This window comes from Pan paniscus, chromosome 3, assembly GCF_029289425.2.
Source record: "Pan paniscus chromosome 3, NHGRI_mPanPan1-v2.0_pri, whole genome shotgun sequence".
In the NCBI taxonomy this organism is placed as follows: Eukaryota; Metazoa; Chordata; class Mammalia; order Primates; family Hominidae; genus Pan; species Pan paniscus.
In genome coordinates this window covers 104,657,398-104,684,676 of record NC_073252.2, presented here as the reverse complement: position 1 = coordinate 104,684,676, position 27,279 = coordinate 104,657,398, and positions in this window count along the sequence as shown.

The following is a 27,279-nucleotide window of genomic DNA, read 5'->3' as shown; positions in this document are numbered from 1 at the left end:
CCAAGTGCTTTTAAATGTTTTCAGAAGAAATATGCCAAACCCTGCTTGGCAAAGACATGTGCCTTCATTTTATTTCAATGGCACTTCAACAGACACACCAGAGGCCAAAATTTAATATTTTTAAAATATAAAAAATACTCAGAATCAGCAGCTTATTTCTGTTTTTGTAAGTTCTACATTTTGGTACTAGAGAAATTATATTTCTGGGGCAAGATGATCACCCTATTCTTGATGCTGTGGCATATAATTTGAAGATTTCGTAGCACTGAATTATAGCAAGCATCTGATTCGGTTAAAGTTTGGAAAGCTCTGGTTAAGAAAAGAATTCATCTGGCCTAAATCAAACTGGGTAAGAGCTTACCAGAGAATAAGATATAGAACAGCTATGTTGGAGTGTAGGAAATTGTTCAGTTTTCAAAGGAAGTAAAATTCCAGGAGAAGCAGTAGTTAGTCTAATTTTAGTCTCATTTACAAAGCTTGTCCTTCAAGGTAAAGGACTAGCAAGAAACTAGGTCAAAATACTGTTTCTTTAGTTTCATGTGAGATTGTACCTCAACTCTTACTTGGAGAATTCCTTCTCCTATCTTTCATCAATTCTGCAGCACTGCCATCAATATCACCCTCACTGTGTACCCAAATCAGCAACTCCATAAATTTCAAAATCCGTTGCTCTAGCATTTTACAGTACCTGTACCAAGAAGCTCTGACCATGTTTAAATTTAAGCTTATTCACTTTCTATTGTAAAAAACAATGCATGCAGACACCTGCAAATCATCTGAATATAACAAATGCATTTTAAGGAAAACCTAGAGGATGGCCCCTATAATTAAGAATGATTCAATAAAAGAATAAGAAAATACCTCAAGTACATAGGTCAAAGGAACACATTACATTTTCTTGTAATTTTTGATAATATAGTAATTTACTTAGGCAGGCTTGCTTTAGATGACACAATGACTTTCTGGGTACCTGTAGGGAATTTAAGTTTAATCAACTTCACAGAGGCAAAAGGCTATTCATTTCCATACTCAAAATAATGGAAAACAGTTACTCTATCCCAAAGCCTGTTAAGAGGCCAGTAAAATCACTGTATTGTATTAACTTGCACTTCTGGTCCTCTAGATGGTGGTTGTAAAATTGTAAGTGTTTGGATGAACACTTCACAGGATTTGATGATGAGTGCTTTTCACAAAAGAGAATGAGTCACACAGCTTTTACAAGGATATCTCCCTCATAGAGAAAGCCTGAAACACTGGAATAAAACATTACCTCTGCCAGAAGAATGTCGGGCGGCAAACCAAAACACAACATGTGAAACTAAATAAGTTACACTGTGTAAATCAAAGCTCCATTTTGCTATTTAGAACATGGTTTTTGGCAGCACATTCTTTATTGTTCCAAGCAACAATAGTAAGAACCAGAATGGTTGCTAGGAAGTTTACAAAGTTTTCATAACCCAATGTTCCTTGGCACTTTTTTCCCCTCCAGGTATCGTACTTTGCTTGATCATGGCTGAAAATGATAGAAACATTTTCATCAAAATATTATTTAAATAGATATATTTAATTATAGTTAAATATTATATGACCCTTTGCCCTGTTGAGTGGGAGACTTCAATCCATGTAGAAGATGTAATGGCGGGGATGAGGGGCAACTGTTTATCTGTACACCATGCATCAACCCAGCAATTAAGCAGTTTTCTATTTTATATTCAATATGGATATATTTCAAGAAGTTATAAAATTGTGGTAATTTTGAAGGATTGTTAAAATAAAATATAAAAATCCTAGAAACAAAAATCTGTTTATTTGTATAACTAAATTATTAATATTTGGGGAGTGGACTCAAACAATGACACTTTTCAAAACTATTTTTTAAAAAACATTTCTAGTTATTTTTAGTTTCCGGATTTTCAGAATAAGTATTCCTGAATAATATTTTTAACTTTATTATGAAATGTTGCCATTATAAACATTATGCTTTTACATAATCAAATTGGGACTTTAAAAATAGGCTAAGGATAAATAAGTACTTTGACTGTCTTTTGCTTTAAGTTTTTGCATTTTACTTTAAATACAAACATTTTTCATTTGTTCAACTATTATATAACTTTCCAAAAGGGGAAATATATGTAGATGTAGATCTCTAAGAATTGTTTTAAAAGGAAAGAGAATATTAACTTTTAAAGATAAGTGTTTTGACAAAAATTTCTATTATACTTCCTTTGGTTGAGTTTCCACATTAGTCTAAATCTTTTTGTTTACTACCAACAATAATAACAAAAAAAGACAATAAAAATATAGAATAACATGGATATAATTTTTTTTTTTTTGAGATGGAGCCTCACTCTGTCACCCAGGCTGGAGTACAGTAGGGCGAGCTCAGCTCACTGCAACCTCCACCTCCCAGGTTCAAGTGATTCTTCTGCCTCAGCCTCCTGAGTAGCTGGGACTACAGGCACATGCCACCATGCCTGGCTAATTTTTATACTTTTAGGAGAGAGGGTTTTCCACCATGCCAGGCTGGTCTCGAACTGCTGACCTCATGATCCACCTGCCTTGGCCTCCCAAAGTGCTGGGATTACTGAGCCACTGAGCCTGGCCTAAACATTTCTATTAAAGAATGTAATTTAAAGGTAAATTAAGAAAACACATTAGTGTTACTCATTAAAAGTTCAGCTCCATTTTTTGAAGTCACATTCCTGGACATCTAATACATATTTTACAACAGCATGCCCAGATCTGTTTTCTAAAATAACAAACATGATGGATAATGTTAACATTAGTCACTTATTCACAGATTCCAATAAAAGTAGGGAAAAAAATATGTGAAGAGGTAAAGTAGATAATGCCATAGCACAATTATCACTACTAAAGTTTATATGCTAAGTTTTAACAATCAGATCAGTAATTGTCACTCCCTTAAGAATGCAAAACGTTTGCATAACTATAAAAGATGTACCAACCAGTATCTGAATTATGTGCTCTTTCCTCCGGGCCAAGTTTAATTTCATTGCTTTCTCACCCACTAAGTGAATATTACACAATTCTAGTAGGTGAAATGACTATATTATAGAGATAACCATCAGTCTGCTCTGATTTTTTTTTATTAATTGCTTTAAAAAAAAAACTGGTCTTGTATTTTTGCAATGCACCACTGGGAATACATTTTCCATCAGATGGTAACATATGTGGTTCTCAGGATACAATGGCTAAAAAGCAATACTTTTTAAAAAGTGTTTTAAAAATAATATTCAATACTGATTTACTATCAACATGTTTAAATGTAAAGTTATATCCAAAAAGCAAAAGTAAACCAAAAATATGTTCCAGAGACCACATGAAGACACACAGTTGCTTGCTAAACCTCATGTTGATTATGAAAAAATAATAATCAGATTAGTTTTCTAAATCATAAGAGTTTGTACTGAAGATGACTTTTCCTAGAGCACCAACAACTTCAGGACATTTAGCCTTATGTTTAACTGCAATTAAAACAAGTGAACATTCTGGTGTCTCTAAACAGATCCTAATGTCCCTAATACCTTACAAAGGAATAATTCAAATATTCTTATTCACAATATTCACATGCAACGTTTGAGAGTCAAATGCTGATAATCTCTGGCAAGCAAAAAGCAAATATTTAAAACATCTCTCCAGTGGCACTTAGGTGAGTGTCACTAAGAATTTTCTGTAAGTGTATAAAATCATGTAATGCTGAGAAAACAATTCCTGTAATTTCAAGTTTAAGGTTCATAAGGAGGATAACTTCTATGAAGAGAAGGGAAAGCTAGTATTTTCAATTTGGAATAAAAATGTATTTTAACATTTTCCATTCATTTTAACTTCAGAATCCTTGGAAAGAGTCAGGTCAGGATTAAGCCCCTTCTGGACTGTAAATGTTGCCATTTTAGTTTAAGTCCTTAGTAAACATCTTTGTCTTTCTCAAGGGCTCTTTCCTGGAAGGACCTCCATTGAAGGTCCATGTACATAACATGTACATTTGTCATATTCAGAAGAATATTATGGCACAAGAATATCTTACTTCTAACTACATCAACCCATTACACGCATCAAATGGCTTGGTTTTCATCCATGCCCAGATCTTGGTCTTAGAAGTCAGTACCTTATGGATATTTGAAAGGATAAGTTTACCAAACAGATGGCAGAGTCTTCATGAACTTTCAGAAGGAAACCACAGAACTAGTTTACATAAATCTGAAGAGAAAATACTTGCCACAATTTGAAAGGATTACCACAAAAATGCTGCCCCTCCCTCCAAAATTGCAAAAGCTCACAGAGATAAAACTTATAAATTGCCATCATTTTGGAGGGAAATAGAACACATGCAATATTTTCCATTGACCTCCCCAGCATCCATCCACCCCACCCCATTCACAAGACCCTTTTCAACCTACTTTACTTTCCATCCTACCTGCCACCTGTGACACAGATTGGCTATATGCTCACACATTACTTTCCACTTTCTAGATACAAAGCTATACTACATTTTGTAGATTTCTGGTGTTTTTGCTTTGGTTTTTATTTCACTTTTGCACAGAGGTAGTTAAGACAAGTGTGTCTTCTTGAAGCTTTCTCTTTTAACTGCAAATTCATGAGATCAAGCAAACTTCTTGCCATATATGAGAGATGTAGAGGCACAGCAGGGAACAGCTTAGGTCCCTGAGTGACTGCAAGGAGCAGTTTCTGTCACCCTGACCCACATTGAACTTCTATGAAAGCAAAAAGCAGACTTTTATTGTGTTAAGCTTCTTGGATTTAGGTGTTGTTTCTTACAGCATTTGACCTATTTTCATTAATGAGATTTAACAACTATTTCTCCTCCCCATTTTCTCAGTTTTCTCTTCACCTCACAACACACAAAAATTGTAGTCAAAACCAAACTGAAGCACAGCTAGGAACTGAGACTAAGTAAAATGCTATGAAAATATTACCCATGAAATAAAAAAAAATCGTCAGTATTTTCATTTGTTATTTAAATACCTAAGATATTTTCACAGTCAAGTAACAATTGTCAAGTGATATCACAGTCAAGTAATCTGTTACTCATTAGATTTTTTTTTTAATTTAATGTGGAAGGAGTTTACCATGGCCAACCCAGTAGAAACTTTACGAAGTACCTCTCAGCTGGAGTTACCCTTTGTATCTTCCTTACTCATGACTCATCCGATGATCATTCTAAAACCATTTCCTTCTTTGCTACTACAATTCACTTAAAAGAATGGAGAGGTTCTTACAGTAGGATAATGACCTTGGAGTTCCACAGAGAGGCTAGCAGTATGAAACGGAGATGAGATCACCCTATACTGAACTTGCATAACTATAATTTCATAATCAGATGTGTTAAATCATGTTAAGTCACTAACTTTGGTCTTTCTAGAAATTTTCATTGCTCTACAGGATAATAAACTATTCCATAAACCAGAGATATATGGGACAAAAAGGAAATTCAAGTAGCGAAATGGAATTAGCCTTATCTTGTAGATATTTCAGAGTTTCCTACATTTAACCTTTATGAGCAGTGTGCTACACTACTCATAAGTAGTAATCATAAGTATTCTTTGGGGATGAAAAACACAGGGAATACGTTAGATAGTTAAACTTCACTGTTTGACCACGCTGGAATTCTTAGCCATTGTTTTCAGCTGGAAAAATATAAAATAATAAACTTAGATGTTGTAAGTGTGACCTTTGGAACTTTCTTTGTTGATACTATCATGAGCACACATATTAAAAGTGAAATGGAAGATGAATAGTTTTGCGGGTAAAGAAATATTTTCCATCTTCACAATCTATGGTTTCAGGGTTCCCCTAAGGCCTTAAAATGAAGTCTACTTGGTGGTCTCAACTCTAACCCCTGGAGAATGTATTCCTCATCTCCAACACAGAACACCTGATTCTGCAGAATTTGACACTTCTCTGCAGCCTCCACACAGAAGAAATGAAGGACTTGACATACATGGAAATTAAATTATCTTCCACCCCTAGAGATATGCTGTCCTCCCAGGTCAGGGTTACATGAAGGTCAAATGAAGGAGCTCACATTTCAACCAAGTCTGCCCTAGCTGTGAATCAACAGAAAACACATCCTTTTGAATTCTTGACAGTATGCTACATTTTATGTGATCCATCAAAACTAAGAATGGAATAAACACACAAAGTAAAAATCAACTTAAAGGAAAAATAGTTTTGCATTATCAAACTAGGATGTTTACCTGAAAAGCTAGAAGTTGCCTCTGAAGCGTGAGTTTCCCATGAGTTTGAAATACATAAGTAAATTATAAAACAGTCATAAAGATACAGCCTGTATCAGCAAAGACTGACTGTTATTGTTCCATGTAACCTTCGTGGACATTTAGAAGTCACGTACTTGGTTTTGCTGATTAGTAAGTCACACTTCCACATAATGACTGATGGCTTAGAGGCAGTCAAAAACAGAAAGAAACATCATAAAGGCTTCATTGAAAATATAGAACAACTTGCAAAATAAGGTAAAAATCCATTGAATCAGAAATAATCATTGGTATTCATAGATGCACATTCAACATATCATTACATTAGACTTACTTAAATGTTATATATTTTCAGAGGACTCTCATCACTAAAAGTAAACTATTTTACATGTTCACTTCAGCTCAATTCCTTCTCAGCTGACATGTTAAGCCATCTATTGGCTGAAACATGATAAACCTCAGCCAAATTGGAAAGCTAAAAACATAAAATTCTTTGCACAATAGAATGTTTTCAGCTCATCCAGAATACATTTCATTTCCCACTCTCAGTGAAAGTTTTGAATATTTACTGAATTTATGTAATTATGCTAAAAATAAGGATGATTTGTTTTAAAGCCTTTGAAGACACCCACAACTTTTAATGCAGAAGATATGAAAGTCTTCTCGATCCCAGAGGTCATCTATTCTATTCTTTTTCATTCTTTGAGGTGCCTAATCTGGGTCATAGTTATTTTGCAAGAGAAATAAGCTTTCCATCCTCTCTTGCATTTAGAGACTATTAATCCATGAACCCACAGCCTCCACTGAAGACCCAAAAAAAAGATTTAAACAATCCTATCATCTCATGGGTAGCAGCAGGTAATTAAGATTAGACCTGTGCTTCTTTAGAACTCAGGCTACCCTTTCAAAAATGTGCATTGAAAGGGTAGGTTAAAGTCATGTAATTATCAGCAAGTTCTTTGATCAACTGCACTCACATTTTAATCATCGTCTGCTAAAACAGTCACTTTGCCACAAAAATTTTATATCACAATGCATCCCTAGTAAATATACATGGATATGCAACTCTTCTCACTTTCACAATCTAACAGAAAACGAAAAGCCTCCTAAGTAAAGGGAATATAAAGAAATGAAAAAGAGTTCCACAAACAATTAACAAAGGCAATGTAAAGACAATGTGTGGTCCAACTAATATATCACCCAAGACTGCTTAATTATCATCCAATAATTTATCTTTTCATTTGACTAAAATGGAAAATGAATATTTTCAACCAATAGAAATATAATGTTAATACAACATGCATATAATAAAAGTTTTATATAATAAAATTTAAATCATCAAATTACATGAAAGAGTAAAGCTCGGGTTTCCATACCTGTGGCCCATCAGCATTAGATCAAAGATCATTTTGCCCACCTTGCTCGAAAGAGGGTTTTCCTATGATATTTTTGAGAAGAGCTCCTTGGCTTAACTAGCTCACTTTAGAGCCTGAAATCATTACCCTTATAGCCTCTCAGATATTAGAACCCTGTTTGCCCAAATGTATACAAGGACAAACCCACCCTTTCTGGTTCAAACTACAAAATTCTCCTGCCAAGCAGCAAAAATGTCACGCCTAGACATAGCAGCCCTACTCAACAGTAAGTGGAGGAAACAGCCTTGCTGGATACAGTTTCTCCTGGACAGCTCTACTGGTTTGAGCACCAAGCTCCTGGTCTCTTGTATTATCATGTGAGGACAAAGTTAAGCTGACTTTCTGCTCTCCAACTCAGAGTAATCTGGTCAATCACAAAATCACAGAAAGTTCCTATTACCAAAAAACAAATATGTATTTTCCAACCAAATAGTACATATTATCTGTTCGTTTATTTTAATGCAAAAGTAATAACAAGTAATATGCGCTGATTATAAAATCACATTATATACAGAAATAATCACTTTCCCCCAATACCACCACCTTCACCAGAGGTAACCCTCCCAAACCTTTTTTGTGCATTTATAGATATAGATAATGTCTTAGTCCATTTGGGCTGTTATAACAAAATATCATAGACTGGGTATTTGAAAAACAAGAGAAATTTATGTCTAATAGTTCTGGAGGCTGGGAAGTCCAAGACCAAGATTCCAGCAGATTCAGTGTCTAGTGAGGGTCCCCTTACTGATTCATAGTTGATGTCTTCTTGCTGTGTCCTCATACGGTAAAAGGAACAAAGAAGCTCTCTGGGGCCTCTTTTATGAAAGGGCACTAATAAAAATGAAGCCTTGATAAAAAGGGCACTAATACAGAAGGGTATTATAATAAAGGACACTAATCCTATTTATTAGGGCTCTTCCTTTATGATCAAATCACTTCCCAAAAGGCCCCACCTCCTAATACCATACATTGAGGGTTAGAATTTTAATATATGAATGTTGGGAGGTCACAAACATTCATATCATGGCAAATAATAAAAAGCAACAGTCAAAATATATCTAGTACTTACTATGTGCCAGGATTTATACCAAGCACTTTCATAAATTCTAAATCATTTAATTCTTATAATAATAAGGACTTGATTTCTATGAGACTTGCTTTTTAACTTAACAATATATCTTGAAAATTTTTCAAAGGGAATGGTAAGGGTGGAATAAATTTCAGTGCTTCTGTAAAATACATATTAAACTGTGACTTATGTTTCCTATGTTCCTAAATTTTCACAGTACATTGGAAGTAGGAGTACAGGATAGATTTGTGCAATAGCCCTTTTATATTCTTCTCTTTCAAAATCTATAGCAAAGAGCACTGTGGACCACACAACTTTTCCCCAAAAAGATTACCAAGTATTAGGAAGAGATAACTGCTGTCAATTTACCCTCCTTCAACTTACTGAAAAGCAAAGGGAATCGTTCATGAGAACTGGTAGAGAGAGGTGGAAAAAGGAAAGAAATATTAAAAACACTGCAAACTACTTTGTGTATATTTTTTAAAACTACATAAATAAGCTTATTATATGTAGTAGAAATAAATGGAAGTATTTTGCAGGATTTTCATTCTAGCTAAAAGGCCAGGTCTGAAAATAGTGAAAGAACAGCCAGAAGACAAAGGACTTTGAAAATTTTAGGAGACATTTTCATCTTCATAGCTTCCTGATGCCAAAAAATGAAGCAAAGCTTTAATAATATCTTCAGCACAGCAAAATCATGACCCTCAAATATCAGACTTAATATTCTCATTTAGTATTTCATAAACTTCTACAAGTTTCCCAAGGAGAGCAAGTACTTTTTTTCTCCAAATCCTTTTTATGGAAAACTAGAATGTGCCCAGAGGAATCCTCAAGCCATATTCATTCACACATACAAAGAGAAAAAGCTAAAGTTGTTCACTAACAAGTTGATAAACTGCAACCCAGCCAAGAGTTGATTCTTATGGAATTGTTTTGCTATGTATTGAAATGACAGAAGTATAATGTCTGTTGTTTCTGTGTATGGATTACATCTAGCAAAGTATAGGATAACAGAAAATCATATTATCCTACTAAAAAAATCTGTTATGCTTGTTTTTTATATTCCATTAAACACGTTGACTTAAGTATGTGTAATCTGATAAAGGACATATCACCTGGATGTTTGTTGAAGGGATGATAGAGGTTTAGTCTTGTGGGTCAAATGCAGGATGGTATTTTGGAAGTGCATGCTAGGAAAGTGCAAGGATCCGGTTCCAAAACTCATTTTTTTTAAAGAGGTACTTGAATGCCAAAGAGTCTGAGTGTTACATTGCCAAGGTGCTCTCTAAAGGCAGGGGTCATATAGTGTACACTCACAAAGACAACAGCAAGAGTGTAGCAGTGTCATAGCAGGGAGACCCTTACTAAGAGGGAGTCTGTTTCTTTCACCCAAGATGTTGGTCCCCCTATTCTATCTGCTTTTCTGTCAAATTCAGTCCACCACACCACCTAAGAAAAAATAATCCAATTCCTTTGCTTATAAAGTAAGGGGTTTACTTCTGCAATGTAACACTCCACAAACACTACCAAGTGGTCTAGAGGTTACAAGGTCTAGCCCACAATTCATAGCCCAAGAGAGAGCTACAGTTGTTGAATATTCATGTTACTGTGCCAGTCAGCCTCAGAGAACTCCAGCTTCCAGCCACTGAGTACAAGTATTGAGTAAAATAGAGAGGTCTATGGATGTCTTTCCAACTTACCCACTTAAACAACTCCAGCCTTAAAGGTCAGTATAGAAGGTGGGTTGAGGAACACAAGTTGAGTGTCTGCTACATTTTTTAGAATTTTCATAATTTTATCCCTACTTGTAAGAGGATGAGTGAGATATTAGAATATCTGAGAGAAGAAGACAGCATTTTTAAATTTAGGCAGCAGATTCAATTTAAGAAACAGCTTAAGAATACCAATCTCAAAATTCAAGCAGAAAGTACATTACAATATATCAACTAAAAACAGTAGCTACTAAAGAAACCACATCTGTCTATTGCTTTAATTTTAATTGAGGTTATATTGTTTTGTTTGCCATTCATCTTACAAGACAAATTATATTTAGTATTTGCCTAGCACTTCAGTTTGAACACTTAACACAATTAATCCTCGCAGTAGCCTTCAGGTAGGTAGCAATGTTCTTGCTTTATATGGCAACATTCAGTCTCAGAGAGGTTTAGAGACCTGTCCAAGAACAATCAGTTTTTAGGTGAGAGAAGTCAACTCTCCCATGTTTCAGTCCAATGACATTATGCCACAGCTATTTCCTAAGTCACTTAAGTCCCCAAACAAAAATGTGGCAACAGTCACGGAGGGTTAATTAAGGAAAAGGAACTTGTGAGACTCTAATGACTTATAAAACCAGCTATTAAAAATGGTTCTCTTGGACCCTGAAGCCACTAATGAATTGATTTATTAATACTGGACTCTCATTATCTTGCCTGATATCCCCCAGGTTGAATCATGCAGAGTGTCCCAGATCCTGAAATAAGATATCTCTCAGTCAGTAGGAACCAGAATATGCGAAAGAGAAATAAGGCCTTGCCTGTTGTAGAGACAAGACTTTCTCAAGACTTTTGTTAGTCCCTGGAGATAATCTGCTTCCTGGCATTAAAATCATTCAATTAAAAAAAAAAAACTTTTTAAAATAAAACAGTAGTTTCATTTACATATTTATTGGGAATATTTAGACAGACCAACAGTTTAAATTCCCATTAATTAAATTAAACCATAAGTATAATTAAACCATAACTATAAACCAGAAGACAGATTGATATCAAAAGCAAACAAACAAAACAAAACAAGGAAACAAACAAAAAACGCCTCATGTTCACACTGAATGACATTTTGTAACTCTAATAATTATGTGTCCTTCATCAAAGAACTTCTGGTATTTTGTGCCTGAGCTCCTAAGAATATTTTCTGTAAGTATACTTAGGAGCTTAGGCACAAAATACCAAAAGTGAAATACCAAAATACAAATGTGAAACTTGCTGATTTGGAATAGAATGTTACGATTCTTTAAGATGATATTGGTCAAGTGGGTTAGGCCAGGATATTTATGCAATTTAGTAAGATAATTCATTTTTGTCTGGTAAGACTACAAAAATTTCTTTGCTATCACCATACCTACTTCACAATTTAGTCAAATTTAATAAAGTAAAATGTCATCTTAGCTTGTTAATGCCTTCTCTTAAAATTTATCTTGTATAATTTTAAAAAAACATTATTTACTAATTTTGTCTATAGTCTTCCTATATAATGAATAGATATGAAGATTAAATGTTCACAGGTTTTCTAAGAATGGGTCTTTGAAATGTTAATTAGAATATGAGGGGAAAGCATTTTTTTCAAAACTTAAATATGTTGATCCCAAGGCTCTCATTAGAAGTTAGCTTTATAACTGAGATGACTCTATTTTCTTCTTTTTTCCAAAATTCTTGTGTCAATTATTCAATTCTGCTTTTAGTGGCCTCAATAATATTGCTGCCTGGCTCTTTTCAGTGTTTAGCGTAACAGTACAATACCTGAGAATGTACTATGAAGAACAAAACACTATAATGAAGCTTCAAGACCAGCTCTGATAAAAGTTTGCCTTCTGCCCAAGGTTCAACCATTGCCGCCACCACCACATAGTCCCAAGTTTATTAGGTAAACATATTTAACTGCAATTTCTTACCTATCCTTGTCAATGTCTTCATTCAACTGAATTCAAGTACCCTGAAAATTGGGTACTTAGATTTTATTTATCCCAAAAAGCACCTAAAAGAAGTTTCTATTCTGAAATGTCATTAAACAACTGTTTGTTGGATTTGGTGCATTCATTCTGATGTCTTATACTTGATTTCAATAAAATTAGATCTCAGCCTGAGGTGCAGGGCACCCAGCCATCTTCAGAGTCATTGGGTTATGGTAAGCATTACACATAATCCCAAATGGTGAAGTCCTTTCTGACACTCCATTTTTTGGCAATTTAGCCTTTTGGTGAGAGTAAGTCGGCTTGATGGATGATCCTGAACAGAAATTATGTGATCTCTGGCCTTCATGTGATAGAAAACATTTTTTTTTTTTTTTAGAAAAACAGTGTCTTGTATAATCCATCATGAAACAATCTTTCAATTTAGCTGTTGTGACTCCACTCCTCCGGCATCAATGTAAATGTGCTTCAGATCATGTTAGTCCCAGTTCAGATGAAATTCTGCATTTGACAATCCACACACCATCGCCAGCTGGAATGAGGCCTCCTTGAGTTAACACACACATTTAAGATCCAGGCCCAGATACAGAACGAGCTATTTGTTGAACATAGATCATGTATGAACCCAACAGATGTAGAAATGCAGCTATAGCCAGATCCACAGTGCAGGCAGGCAGGATTCGCTATGGCCCAACTATGCTGACACCCAGGGGCCATCTGGTCTTCTCCACACCACCAATTAGCACTAAAAATGTCATTTGTGATGTAAAAGTGGGAAGTTTTTTTGCTTTTTTGTTTTTTTCTGTCTCAAGTAGCCACATCGCTCACCAAACAGCCACCAAACATTTTTTCATGGTGTTTGCGTAAGTGAGAACCAAGAGGAGAAAGATCTTGGCACATTAGAAAATAGAAAACCACCCACTGCTGCTTGAATTGCTTTCCGGCATAGTGAAGGTTTCATTTCTGTTTTGGCTGTGGTTTCACAACCTTGAAGAAGCCAAACTGTGGATGTGTAAGTTACTTGATAACTTAAAATACAAATTCTTAAATCACTCACTGCCTTTCCATTTCAAATAGCATACAGTGAACAATCTGTTTGCAATAATAATAGGCATAACATTTTCCCACTTCCCCCTAGCTAAATGGATGCTGATACTAGAACTCTGTGTTTACTTTTGCACCTGAATTCCTCTGTGGTGAGTATTGGGGAGATTCATATTCCAAGAGAGGATTCCAAATGGCATTCTGGCAGATGACAAACAATACAAATGTAGTTCATTTTTATATTAATTTATAGGCAGCCTTATCCCAAGCCCCTTGGGCATCCTAGCAAAATTAGAAAAAAGAAAAATAACTACAAACATTTATCCAAGTGAAACATATCCAAATAAAACCAAGATCAAGAGCTCAAAATAAATACTGCTATAATGAATGCTGCAAACTACAAAAAAAAAAAGGTTTAAATTACTCAGAGCCCTTGAGGCTGAAGATGTGATCAACCAATTAAGAGTTGCAAAGCATTTTGGAGCTATAAAGCTTCCTATCAATGAAAGTGTTTATGAGTTTGGAATAAAGATTCACAAGAAGATGCCCTTCTCAGCCAACCCTATCCTGATTGCAGCCAGCAGAAATAATTCCAGGTCTGCAAGCTGCTCTTAGTGATTGGGGCAGGACCCAGAGCAGATGTTTATTTATTTGTATTTATTTCATACATGTTTCAAAATAAATTGACATAAATCAATAGATCCCTTCTACAAAAGAAATGAATAATTTTATCCTTAATAGAAAGAAATGACTGGCTTTGGTGAAGTTGAAAGAGTAGAAATCATGATATTAAATGAAGAAATAAATTATTTTAAATACCTATTAAGGTGTTAGTCAATTAACGATACTGTATTATCGATTTACCTTAGAGTAGGGGGCAGGGGAGGGCTTTTTCCTAGAAATAATGCAAGGATATAAATCATCTTAATATCAGAATATGTTTACATGGAGTCTTTGATTCAAACCCAATTCGTGATGTTAATTGATGTCTGGATTTAAATATTTAGACCCTTTTATGTGAAGTAGAAACAAGTAAACTTTAGTAAATGAATTAACTTAATATTTTTAATGTGTAGTTACATAATGAAAATAGTTGACTCAGTCTTCTTATGTTTTAGGGCTCTGGAACACAGAAACCAGTACTGAATTTAATGTGGGTCCAAGAAGTTGGCACTGCCCTCTGAACCATATATAAGGGGTGTTGCTGAGTCAAATCTTAGAGCAATGCCAAGATCACATCTACAGTCAAGTTACTGAGATCTTAGTCCAGGCACTACTGTCAATGCACCACTACCATGTGGAAACCATATAGCAACAATTTTAACCAGCTTTGCTTTCTTTGAATGACTGAAATTTAAATGTGAAAGTGAGAGAGCAATAAAACTCAATATATAGCATCAGCAAATTTGTTCAAGATTGTAACCCAATAGAATAGGATTTCTGCCAACACTAAAAAATATTTTCAGTTTTTCATATTTAAATTCAATTCTAAGTTGTATAAGTGTAAAGAAATTACATAGTACAATATACTAGTTCTCATACTTAAATTTAAGCAGAAGAGCCCTGGGCATATACATAGGTTTTTAATAAAATCTTTAACAAAATGTCAAAATTTAATTTTATTTATTTATTTATTTATTTATTTTGAGATGGAGTCTTGCTCTGTCGCCAAGGCTGGAGTGCAGTGGCGCAATCTTGGCTCACTGCAACCTCCACCTCCAGGGTTCAAGCAATTCTCCTGCCTCAGCCTCCCGAGTTGCTGGGACTACAGGCACGTGCCACGACGCCCAGCTAATTCCAAAACAGATAAAAATAGAGCTGTCCTATGGAAGCAGGACCAGGGGTCTTGGGCTTCCTGGTTTGGCCTCCTGTTTCTCATATCATAATTATTTGTTTACTTCTTGTATTCCTCCATACTATCATAAGCTCTTTAAAGACTGTGACTGCCTTGTTTCTTTATATTCTATGGTACTGTGTACACAAGCTGTGCTACACAGCCTGACCATAGTTTTAATAAATAAATTTTGAAAAAAAAAGGGAGGGAAGAAAGGAGAATGAGAAGAAAGGAGGGGAAATAAGCAGATGCTTGGAACTTAAAAGTGACACTCACTACACATGATAATGAGTATTTGTGTGTGAGTACTCTGGACAATGAGTGGTGGAAGTTGTTATCTCAGATGGGCTTTTAGAAGGCAAGCATGAAGCTAGGTTCATAAAAGTGTTCCCATAACACCTTGCACATTTCTGTATTATAACATTCAACATTTTTCACTTCAGTGTCTGTTGACATATGCCTGTGTTCTGACAAGACTGAATGTTCTTAAAAGGTGATGACTATTTCTTATTCAAATTTGTGTCCTGGACAATTTACAGAATGCCTGGACATAGTAGGTGCCCAATAAATACTGTTGAATGAATAATCTCTTTAAGGTTTTTCAAATTTTGTGAGGAAAAGTGGTACTTAATTACAAAATTTTCATCTGAGATATTCAGTGTATATTTTAATTCTTAGATATACAAAAGCATGACTAGTGAATTTATTAAATAGGATAAATGTATTTTTGTTCAGTGTAATTTATTCATTGAAAACATTACCTCCTAGCTCTTTTAAAAATGCTTAGTGCACAAATTTTGTTTTACAATTGTGGGAAAATTAATATCAGCCACGGGCCAAAAATTTGGATGATGATCAATTATGGACATAATTGTATATCTACCTGATGAAATACATATGTATTTAGAGTGATGATTTTGAAGGCCTATTTAGAGATGTTTAAAATATTATTTAGCACAAAGGACATAGACTCTAATGTGTGGATAATACCATATTTCTATGACTTTGTTCATATAATTTTGTTGATTGTTGGCTTACCCATAGAATGAGAGCACTCTCTCCTTTCCAGTGGCATAAATTTACCTACAGATTAAGATGAATTACATTCTGACAATCTATAAACTCAATAATTCAAGGTATTTTAACTTATGACTTATAAGAACACTTATTTTCTTAGTAGAGATTAAATAACATCTGTTTTTTTTTCAGATAGTATAAAAAGAAAGGAAACTAATGTTTTTGAATAATGTGACAAGAATTTTATTTTGTTTTTACAGCATTTGATTATATCTGATTCCTTTTTCTGGTTGGTATGTGACAAGAGAACAATGAGTAAAGCCACCTCTCCAAGGTGCCACAGGAGAAAGAGGCAATGAGCCTCTCAAATCCTGCCCTAGTCACCGGCATATGCACCCCACCTGTTTATTGCTGATGTAGAGTGGCTCAAAAATAATACTTAATACTTTGGAATTGAATTAACACACAAAAGTGAGAATGATGCCTAGCTCCTTTGAAGATAGAATTGAACCAAAAATGATCTTGAAAAATAATAGAAGTAACAACAAATACTTAACAGGAAGGCAATCAAGAAAGAAAAACAAATACCTGACATGAATTCAGGATGCGGAAGAATGGGTTTGCCACAGAGGCTGGAAGGTGCCATTGTGAATTATGAACTGAATATGAGTCAGCAGCACACTGCTATTATTTTTAAATCAAGCAAGATAGAGGAATGCACTAACAAGAACATAATATGCAAGACCCGTGAAGCAATGGTCCCGTTGGGCCTTGGTCAGGCACTTAGGATAGTACTATATCCAGTTCAAGGTCCAGAAACTAAAGAAGGATAAGAAAACTTGGAGAGAGACAAAAGAAAAGCAACACAAAAGATTAAAAGTTCAAATAAAAGGATCTATAAAGAATTGGAAATCACAGAGGGAGACTACAAAACAGCAACTTTCTTCAATGTTCAGATAGTTACACATTTTTCCCATAAACTTTGGACTTACGGAGAAGATATTGCAATCCTCTCTTGGGCGCCTTAAGGTCTTTTAATGACAATGGATTAAAACACTCTTTAGGTTGGCAGTGTTAGGAATAGAAAGAAATAAATGCTGACGCTGTGTCAGTTTCTTAATTTAAATGAATTTTGTATAGCCATCTGCAGAGTATTTATTACTAGTACCTCAAACTTAAAATAAATTTCCTCTGTCAAAAATCTATTTTTCATCTGAATCCCTTTAGTGGCATCACTATGCCTCTAGTCACCCAAGACTGACAAAGAGCCATCTTCGACCTCTCCATCTCTCTTACCAGACACACTCAACTAATGATGAAGTTCCATTGATTCTACCCACTAGAAATTTTAACTCGACTCCTTCCTCTCCGTTCTTCCTGTTCTTATCTTCATCTAGACCTTATCATCTCTTCCTTGTACTGTCTCCATGGATTCCTGTGTATTCTAATGTGAGTCTCGACTCAGAATCCCTCCTCTGCTTGAAGACTTCAGCTGGCCCTATGTATGCTTCTTAAGGGACAAAATCAAAGCTTTGTAGCATGACATGCAATACCTTTCATGTCCCCAGACTAGCTGCTGGCCTCAATCCCTTTACATCTCTTCCAAATATCCTATATTTCAGCCACAATGAAATACCTTACCACTTTCTAACTATGATTCAATATCCTTTCATGTCTTCATGATTTTACAATAAGTTTTTTGCTCTGCCGGAAATGTCTCTATGCCTTTTCTATCTCCTGGACTCCTAGGCTTTTGCATTTTCTGCAAAACCGTCATTAGAGGTGATATTTCCCCCCAGATCCCCATAAACCCATGTCCAGAATCTAGGTTAGGTTTCTTGCCTATGTGCATCCTTGGGCTTATTTCCTTTATACACTTTTTGTTAATACCTGTCAGGTCACCATCTCTCCATTCAATCTACAAGCTCTTTGAAAATGGAAAATATATCATTTACTATTGTTATATCTGTTTCTTAGAGCTTGAAATATAATGGGCAATCAAAAAATGTCTTCCGTCAAAAAAATGTTTCCCCGCTGGATTACAGATACCTTAAGTAAACACATCATCTTGTATTCATCTTTGTATATTTATTGAATGAAACTTGAAAGAATAAATGATTTAGCAACATTCATTACCAAACTCATAAGTTGTTTAGCTCTCTCATAAGTTCCTATTCATAAGGTGATTTAAAAGATTATTATTGACATGCAGGTTGGGTTCTAAACAAGCTACAGCATACCTCAGAAATATGATCTAACTTTTATTGGCTCTCACCTGCATTCCAGAAACTTAGCCAGGGAAAATTGTCATGAACTCAATCACATCTGTGGAGCTGGCAAAGTTATGTAAAGAATAACTAGCCAGATGATTGGAGCCAAGATGGCCGAATAGGAATAGCTCCAGTCTACAGCTCCCAGCATGAGCGATGCAGAAGACAGGTGATTTCTGCATTTCCAACTGAGGTGCCGGGTTCATCTCACTGGGGAGTGTCAGAAAGTGGGTGCAGGACAGTGGGTGCAGCACACTGAGCATGAGCCAAAGCAGGGTGAGGCATCGCCTCACCCGGGAAGTGCAAAGGGTCAGGGAATTCCCTTTCCTAGTCAAAGAAAGGGGTGACAGACAGCACCTGGAAAATCAGGTCACTCCCACGCTAATACTGTGCTTTTCCAATGGTTTTAGCAAACGGCACACCAGCAGATTATATCCTGTGCCTGGCCCGGAGGGTCCTACGCCCACAGAGCCTCGCTCATTGATAGCGCAGCAGTCTGAGATCAAACTGCAAGGTGGCAGTGAGGCTGGTGGAGGGGCGCCCGCCATTGCCAAGGCTTGAGTAGGTAAACAAAGCGGCCTGGAAGCTTGAACTGGGTGGAGCCCACCGCAGCTCAAGGAGGTCTGCCTGCCTCTGTAGACTCCACCTCTGGAGGCAGGGCATAGCCAAACAAAAGGCAGCAGAATCCTCTGCAGACTTAAATGTCCCTGTCTGACAGCTTTGAAGAGAGTAGTGGTTCTCCCAGCACACAGCTGGAGATCTGAGAATAGACAGACTGCCTCCTCAAGTGGGTCCCTGACCCCTGAGTAGCCTAACTGGGAGGCAACCCCAGTAGGGCAGACTGACACCTCACATGGCCAGGTCGTCCCCTGAGACAAAACTTCCAGAGGAATGATCAGGCAGCAACATTTGCTGCTCACCAATATCCGCTGTTCTGCAGCCTCTGCTGCTGATACCCAGGCAAACAGGGTCTGGAGTGGACCTCCAGCAAACTCCAACAAACCTGCAGCTGAGGGTCCTGACTGTTAGAAGGAAAACTAACAAACAGAAAGGACATCCACACCAAAAACCCATCTGTACGTCACCATCATTAAAGACCAAAGGTAGATAAAACCACAAAGATGGGGAAAAAACAGAGCAGAAAAACTGGAAACTCTAAAAATCAAAGTGCCTCTCCTCCTCCAAAGGAACGCAGCTCCTCAACAGCAATGGAACAAAGCTGGATGGAGAATGACTTTGATGAGTTGAGAGAAGAAGACTTCAGATGATCAAACTACTCTGAGCTAAAGGAGGAAGTTCGAACCCATGGCAAAGAAGTTAAAAACCTTGAAAAAAAATTAGACAAATGGCTAACTAGAATAACCAGTGCAGAGAAACACTTGAAGGACCTGATGGAGCTGAAAACCAAGGCACAAGAACTACATGACGAATGCACAAGCCTCAGTAGTCGATTCGATCAACTGGAAGAAAGGGTATCAGTGATTGAAGATCAAATGAATGAAATGAAGCAAGAAGAGAAGTTTAGAGAAAAACAATAAAAAGAAATGAACAAAGCCTCCAAGAAATATGGGACTATGTGAAAAGACCAAATCCACATCTGACTGGTGTACCTGAAAGTGACGGGGAGAATGGAACCAAGTTGGAAAACACTCTGCAGGATACTATCCAGGATAACTTCCCCAATCCAGCAAGGCAGGCCAACATTCAAATTCAGGAAATACAGAGAATGCCACAAAGATATTCCTCCAGAAGAGCAACTCCAAGACACGTAATTGTCAGATTCACCAAAGTTGAAATGAAGGAAAAAATGTTAAGGGCAGCCAGAGAGAAAGGTCGGGTTACCCACAAAGGGAAGCCCATCAAACTAACAGCAGATCTCTCGGCAGAAACTCTACAAGCCAGAAGAGAGTGGGGGCCAATATTCAACATTGTTAAAGAAAAGAATTTTCAACCCAGAATTTCATATCCAGACAAACTAAGCCTCAAAAGTGAAGGAGAAATAAAATACTTTACAGACAAGCAAATGCTGAGAGATTTTGTCACCACCACGCCTGCCCTACAAGAGCTCCTGAAGGAAGCACTAAACATGGAAAGGAACAACAGGTACCAGCCGCTGCAAAAACATGCCAAACTGTAAAGACCATCGATGCTAGGAAGAAACTGAATCAACTAACGAGCAAAACAACCAGCTAACATCATAATGACAGGATCAAATTCACACATAACAATATTAACCTTAAATGTAAATGGGCTAAATGCTCCAATTAAAAGACACAGACTGGAAAATTGGATAAAGAGTCAAGACCCATCAGTGTGCTGTATTCAGGAAACCCATCTCACATGCAGAGACACACATACGCTCAAAATAAAGGGATGGTGGAAGATCAAACAAGCAAATGGAAAACAAAAAAAGGGAGGGGTTGCAATCCTAGTCTCTGATAAGACAGACTTTAAACATCAAAGATCAAAAGAGACAAAAAGACCATTACATAATGGTAAAGGCATCAACTACAAGAAAAGCGAACTATCCTAAATATGTATGCATCCAATATGCGAGCACCCACATGAGACTTAGACTCCCACAAAATAATAATGGGAAACTTTAACACCCCACTGTCAACATCAGACAGATCAACGAGACAGAAAGTTAACAAGGATATCCAGGAATTGAACTCACATCTGCACCACGTGGACCTAATAGACATCCCTAGAACTCTCCACCCAAAATCAACAGAATATACATTCTTCTCAGCACCACATCGCACTTAGTCCAAAATTGACCACATACTTGGAAGTAAAGCTCTCCTCAGCAAATGTAAAAGAACAGAAATTATAACAAACTGTCTCTCAGACCACAGTGCAATCAAACTAGAACTCAGGATTAGAAAAACTCACTCAAAACTGCTCAACTACGTGGAAACTGAACAACCTGCTCCTGAATGACTACTGGGTACATAATGAAATGAAGGCAGAAATAAAGATGTTCTTGGAAACCAACAAGAACAAAGACACAATGTACCAGAATCTCTGGGACACATTCAAAGTAGTGTGTAGAGGGACATTTATAGCACTAAATGCCCACAAGAGAAAGCAGAAAAGATCTAGAATTGACACCCTAACACCACAATTAAAAGAACTAGAGAAGCAAGAGCAAACACATTCAAAAGCTAGCAGAAGGCAAGAAATAACTAAGATCAGAGCAAAACTGAAGGAAATACAGACACAAAAATCCCTTCAAAAAATCAATGAATCCAGGAGTTGGTTTTTTGAAAAGACCAACAAAATTGATAGACCACTAGCAAGACTAACAAAGAAGAAAAGAGAGAAGAATCAAATAGATGCAATAAAAAATGATGAAGGGGATATCACCACTGATCCCACAGAAATACAAACTACCATCAGAGAATACTATAAACACCTCTACACAAATAAACTAGAAAATCTAGAAGAAATGGATAAATTCCTGGACACAGATACCCTCCCAAGACTAAACCAGGAAGAAGTTGAATCCCTGAATAGACCAATAACAGGCTCTGAAATTGAGGCAGTAATTAATAGCTTACCAACCACAAAAAGTCCTGGACCAGATGGATTCACAGCCGAATTCTACCAAGGTACAAGGAGGAGCTGGTACCATTCCTTCTGAAACTATTCCAATCAATAGAAAAAGAGGGAATCCTCCCTAACTTATTTTATGAGGACAGCATCATCCTGATACCAAAGCCGGGCAGAGACACAACAAAAAAAGAGAATTTTAGACCAATATCCCTGATGAACATCGATGCAAAAATCCTCAATAAAATACTGGCAAACTGAATCCAGCAGCACATCAAAAACCTTATCCACCATGATCAAGTGGGCTTCATCCCTGGGATGCAAGGCTGGCTCAACCTATGCAAATCAATAAATGTAATCCAGCATATAAACAGAACCAAAGACAAAAACCATGTGATTATCTCAATAGATGCAGAAAAGGCCTTTGACAAAATTCAACAGCCCTTCATGCTAAAAACTCTCAATAAATTAGGTATTGATGGGACATATCTCAAAATAATAAGAGCTATTTATCGCAAACCCACAGCCAATATCATACTGAATGGGCAAAAACTGGAAGCATTCTCTTTGAAAACTGGCACAAGACAGGGATGCCCTCTCTCACCACTCCTATTCAACATAGTGTTGGAAGTTCTGGCCAGGGCAATCAGGCAGGAGAAAGAAATAAAGGGTATTCAATTAGGAAAAGAGGAAGTCAAATTGTCCCTGTTTGCGGATGACATGATTGTATATCTAGAAAACCCCATTGTCTCAGCCCAAAATCTCCTTAAGCTGATAGGCAACTTCAGCAAAGTCTCAGGATACAAAATTAATGTGCAAAAATCACAAGCATTCCTATACACCAATAACAGACAAACAGAGAGCCAAATCATGAGTGAACTCCCATTCACAATTGCTTCAAAGGGAATAAAATACCTAGGAGTCCAACTTACAAGGGATGTGAAAGACCTCTTCAAGGAAAACTACAAACCACTGCTCCAGGAAATAAAAGAGGATAGAAACAAATGGAAGAACATTCCACTCTCATGGGTAGGAAGAATCAATATTGTGAAAATGGCCATACTGCCCAAGGTAATTTAGAGATTCAATGCCATCCCCATCAAGCTACCAATGACTTCCTTCACAGAATTGGAAAAAACTACTGTCAAGTTCATATGGAACCAAAAAAGAGCCCACATTGCCAAGACAATCCTAAGCCAAAAGAACAAAGCTGGAGGCATCATGCTACCTGATTTCAAACTATACTACAAGGCTACAGTAACCAAAACAGCATGATACTGGTACCAAAACAGAGATATAGACCAATGGAACAGAACAGAGCCCTCAGAAATAATGCTGCATATCTACAACCACCTGATCTTTGACAAACCTGACAAAAATAAGAAACGGGGAAATGATTCTTTATTTAATAAATGGTGCTGGGAGGACTGGCTAGCCATGTGTAGAAAGTTGAAACTAGATCCCTTCCTTACACCTTGTACAAAAATTAATTCAAGATGGATTAAAGACTTAAATGTTAAAACTAAAACCATAAAAACCCTAGAAGAAAACCTAGGCAATACCATTCAGGACATAGGTATGGGCAAGGACTTCATGTCTAAAACACCAAAAGCGGTGGCGACAGAAGCCAAAATTGACAAATGGGATCTAATTAAACTGGGGAACTTCTGCACAGCAAAAGAAACTACCATCAGAGTGAACAGGCAACCTACAGAACAGGAGAAGGTTTTTGCAATCTACTCATCTGACAAGGGGCTAATATCCAGAATCTAAAATGAACTCAAAGAAATTTACAAGAAAAAAACAAACAACCCCATCAAAAAGTGGGCGAAGGATATGAGTGGACACTTCTCCAAAGAAGACATTTATGCAGCCAGGGGACATGTGAGAAAATGCTCATCATCAATGGCCATCAGAGAGGTACAAATCAAAACTGCAGTGAGATACCATCTCACACCAGTTAGAATGGCAATCATTAAAAAGTCAGGAAATGGCAGGTGCTGGAGAGAATGTGGAGAAATAGGAACACTTTTACACTGTTGGTGGGACTGTAAACTATTTCAGCCATTGTGGAGGTCAGTGTGGCGATTCCTTAGGGATCTAGAACTAAAAATACCATTTGACCCAGCCATCCCATTACTGGGTATATACCCAAAGGATTATAAATCATGCTGCTATAAAGACACATGCACACGTATGTTTGTTGCGGCACTGTTCACAATAGTAGAGACTTGGAGCCAAGCCAAATGTCCCACAGTGATAGACTGGATTAGGAAAATGTGGCACATATACACCATGGAATACTATGCAGACATAAAAAAGGATGAGTTCATTTCCTCTGCAGGGACATGGATGAAGCTGGAATCCATCACTCTCAGCAAACTATCACAAGGACAAAAAACCAAACACGGCATGTTCTCACTCATAGGTGGGAATTGAACAATGAGAACACATGGACACAGGAAGGGGAACATCACACACCAGGGCCTGTTGTGGGGTGGGGGGAAGCGGGAGGGATAGCATTAGGAGATATACCTAATGTTAAATGACGAGTTAATGGGTGCAGCACACCAACATGGCACATGTATACATATGTAGCCAAACTGCACGTTGTGCACATGTACCCTAAAACTTAAAGTATAGCAAAAAAATAAAATAAAATAAAATAAGAAAAATTTTAATTATAAGGCACTATAAAATATGAAGTATGATTGGGGTATTGTTATTAACATACTCATTTTGTGGGAAGAGGTCATCCATGCTTCAAGTGTTTATCATTTCTTTGTATGAGGAACATTCCAATTCCACTATTTTAGTAATTTTAAAATATACAATAAATTATCATTGACTTCAGTCACCTTGCAGTGCTATCAAATACTAGATCTTATTCATTCTAACTATATTTTTGCACCCATTAACCATTTCCACTCCCCCCACCCCTTCCCAGCCTCTGGTAATCATCAATCTCCTCTTTTTGACTCCCACACATGAGTGAGAATATGCATTTATATTTCTGTGCCTGGATTATTTCACTTAACAATGTTCTCCAGCTGCATCCATGTTGTTGCAAATGGCAGGATTTCATTCTATTTTAAGGATGAATGATATTACATTGTGTATATGTACTACATTTATTTTATCCACTCATTCATTGATGGACACTTGGACTGACTCCAAGTCTTGGCTGTTGTGAATAGTGTGCAATAAACACGGGGGTACAGATATCTCTTTGATATACTGATTTCCTTCCTTTTGGGTGTGTACCCAGCTGTGAGATTGCTGGATCATAAGGCTCTATTTTTGTTTTTTTGAGGAACCTCCATACTGTTCTCCATGGTGGCTGTGCTGATTTACATTTCTACCAACAACATACAAAAGTTCGCCTTTCTCCGCGTCCTTGCCAGCATTTGTTGTTGCCTGTCTTTTGGTTATGAGCCATTTTAACTGCAGTGAGATGCTGTCTCATTGCGGTTTTGATTTGCATCTCTCTGACTGATGTTGAGCATTTTTTCATATATCTGGTGGCCATTTACGTGTCTTCTTTTGAGAAATGTCTGTTCAGATCTTTTGCCCATTTTTTTTTCTCTGACCTGTCAGGGATGAATTTTGCACATTTTAATTGGATATTACATTTTTTCCCATTGAGTTATTTGAGCTTCTCATATATTCTGATTAATCTCTTGTCAGATGAGTGGTTTGCGAATATTTTTTCCTATTCTTAACTTTGTTGTTTTCTTTGCTGTGCAGAAGCTTTTTAACCTGATGTGATCCTATTTGTCCATTTTTGCTTGGTCGCCTGTGCTTTTGAGGTATCACTTGAGAAATCATTGTCCGGACCAAAGTCCTAGAGGCTTTCCCCAGTGTTTTCTTTTAGTAGTTTCACAGTTCCAGGTGTTAGATCTAAGTCTTTAGTCCATTTTGATTTGATTCTTATACATGGCAAGAGAGAGGGGTCTAGTTTCATTCTTCTGCATATGGACAGCCAGTGTTCTCAGCTAACATATGCATTTGTCTGGGCTTTAGGATTCCTCATAAACTAGTCCCCAGGCAAGAGTAGGGAGGTTTCCCCTAAACCCTGGTCTTAAAATTGCCAAGGCAAAGGATCCCAGGACATAGCTGGAGTGCATCAAATTACTTTCAGATTTTAAGTTTCCCAAATTGTGAATTCCCTATTGGTCTGATTCTGGGTTAGTAAAGTGGCTATAATCTAGGGAGAAGTGTCTTTGTGATCAGAGATCAGGTTTTTGTATCCTTACATACAAAGGTGGTGATTAAAGCCACTGTGAAGAATGTGCTTGCCCAGAGAGAGTGAGGATCTGAGAAGGGGACTGAGGTTAATGCCTCGGGCAACACCCGCACAAGATTGTTCATTTATTAGATTTCCTGGAGCTCAGCTCAGTGCCAACCATGCAGTGGGTAATAGATAAACATTTTTGAATTGCATTCCATTAAATAGTATATTTTTCATTCATTGATTCATTCACTCAATAGATACTTGTTAAGTACCTAGAAACGGTTAGGTTATGGGCTGGGTACTGAGAATGCAATTGAAGTGATCAAATTAAGCACTGTGCTGGGAACTTAGAGTTGGGGGACAGGAGGTTGGAGGCAGACCTTCATCAAATAATCTCAACAATACAATTATCAATGTGATAACATATAAGCTAGCCTGAATTCTAGTGGAATATATTTCTAATAAAGTGACATTTAAACTAAAAAAAAAAAAAAAAGAATAACTAGCCACATCAGTGGATGTAGCGTTTTCCTTACCAAAAGAAAAGAAATTCTTAGTTCTAGATAAACACTGGCAGCAGTTAGAGTTCTATCTGCCAGTTAACCCAAGGAAAGAATATCCTTTCAACCACTGCTCAATAGTCAATCCCGGGGTGATCACTGTTCAGATTTCTATCATTGTACTTTTTCATTGTGCCTATTTTTAAGCTTCACATAAATATATGTGTACTCTTTTGTGCCCAAATTCCTTTAATTTAGCGTAACATTTTTGAGATTTACATTGTCTATTCATTTTTGTTTGTTCATTGATTTGCTCTGTCAATTGTACAAATGCTCTACTCTCCATTAATTTGTTTTCTATTGATCATTTTTTTAATGTTTCCAGATTTGGGATATTAGGAT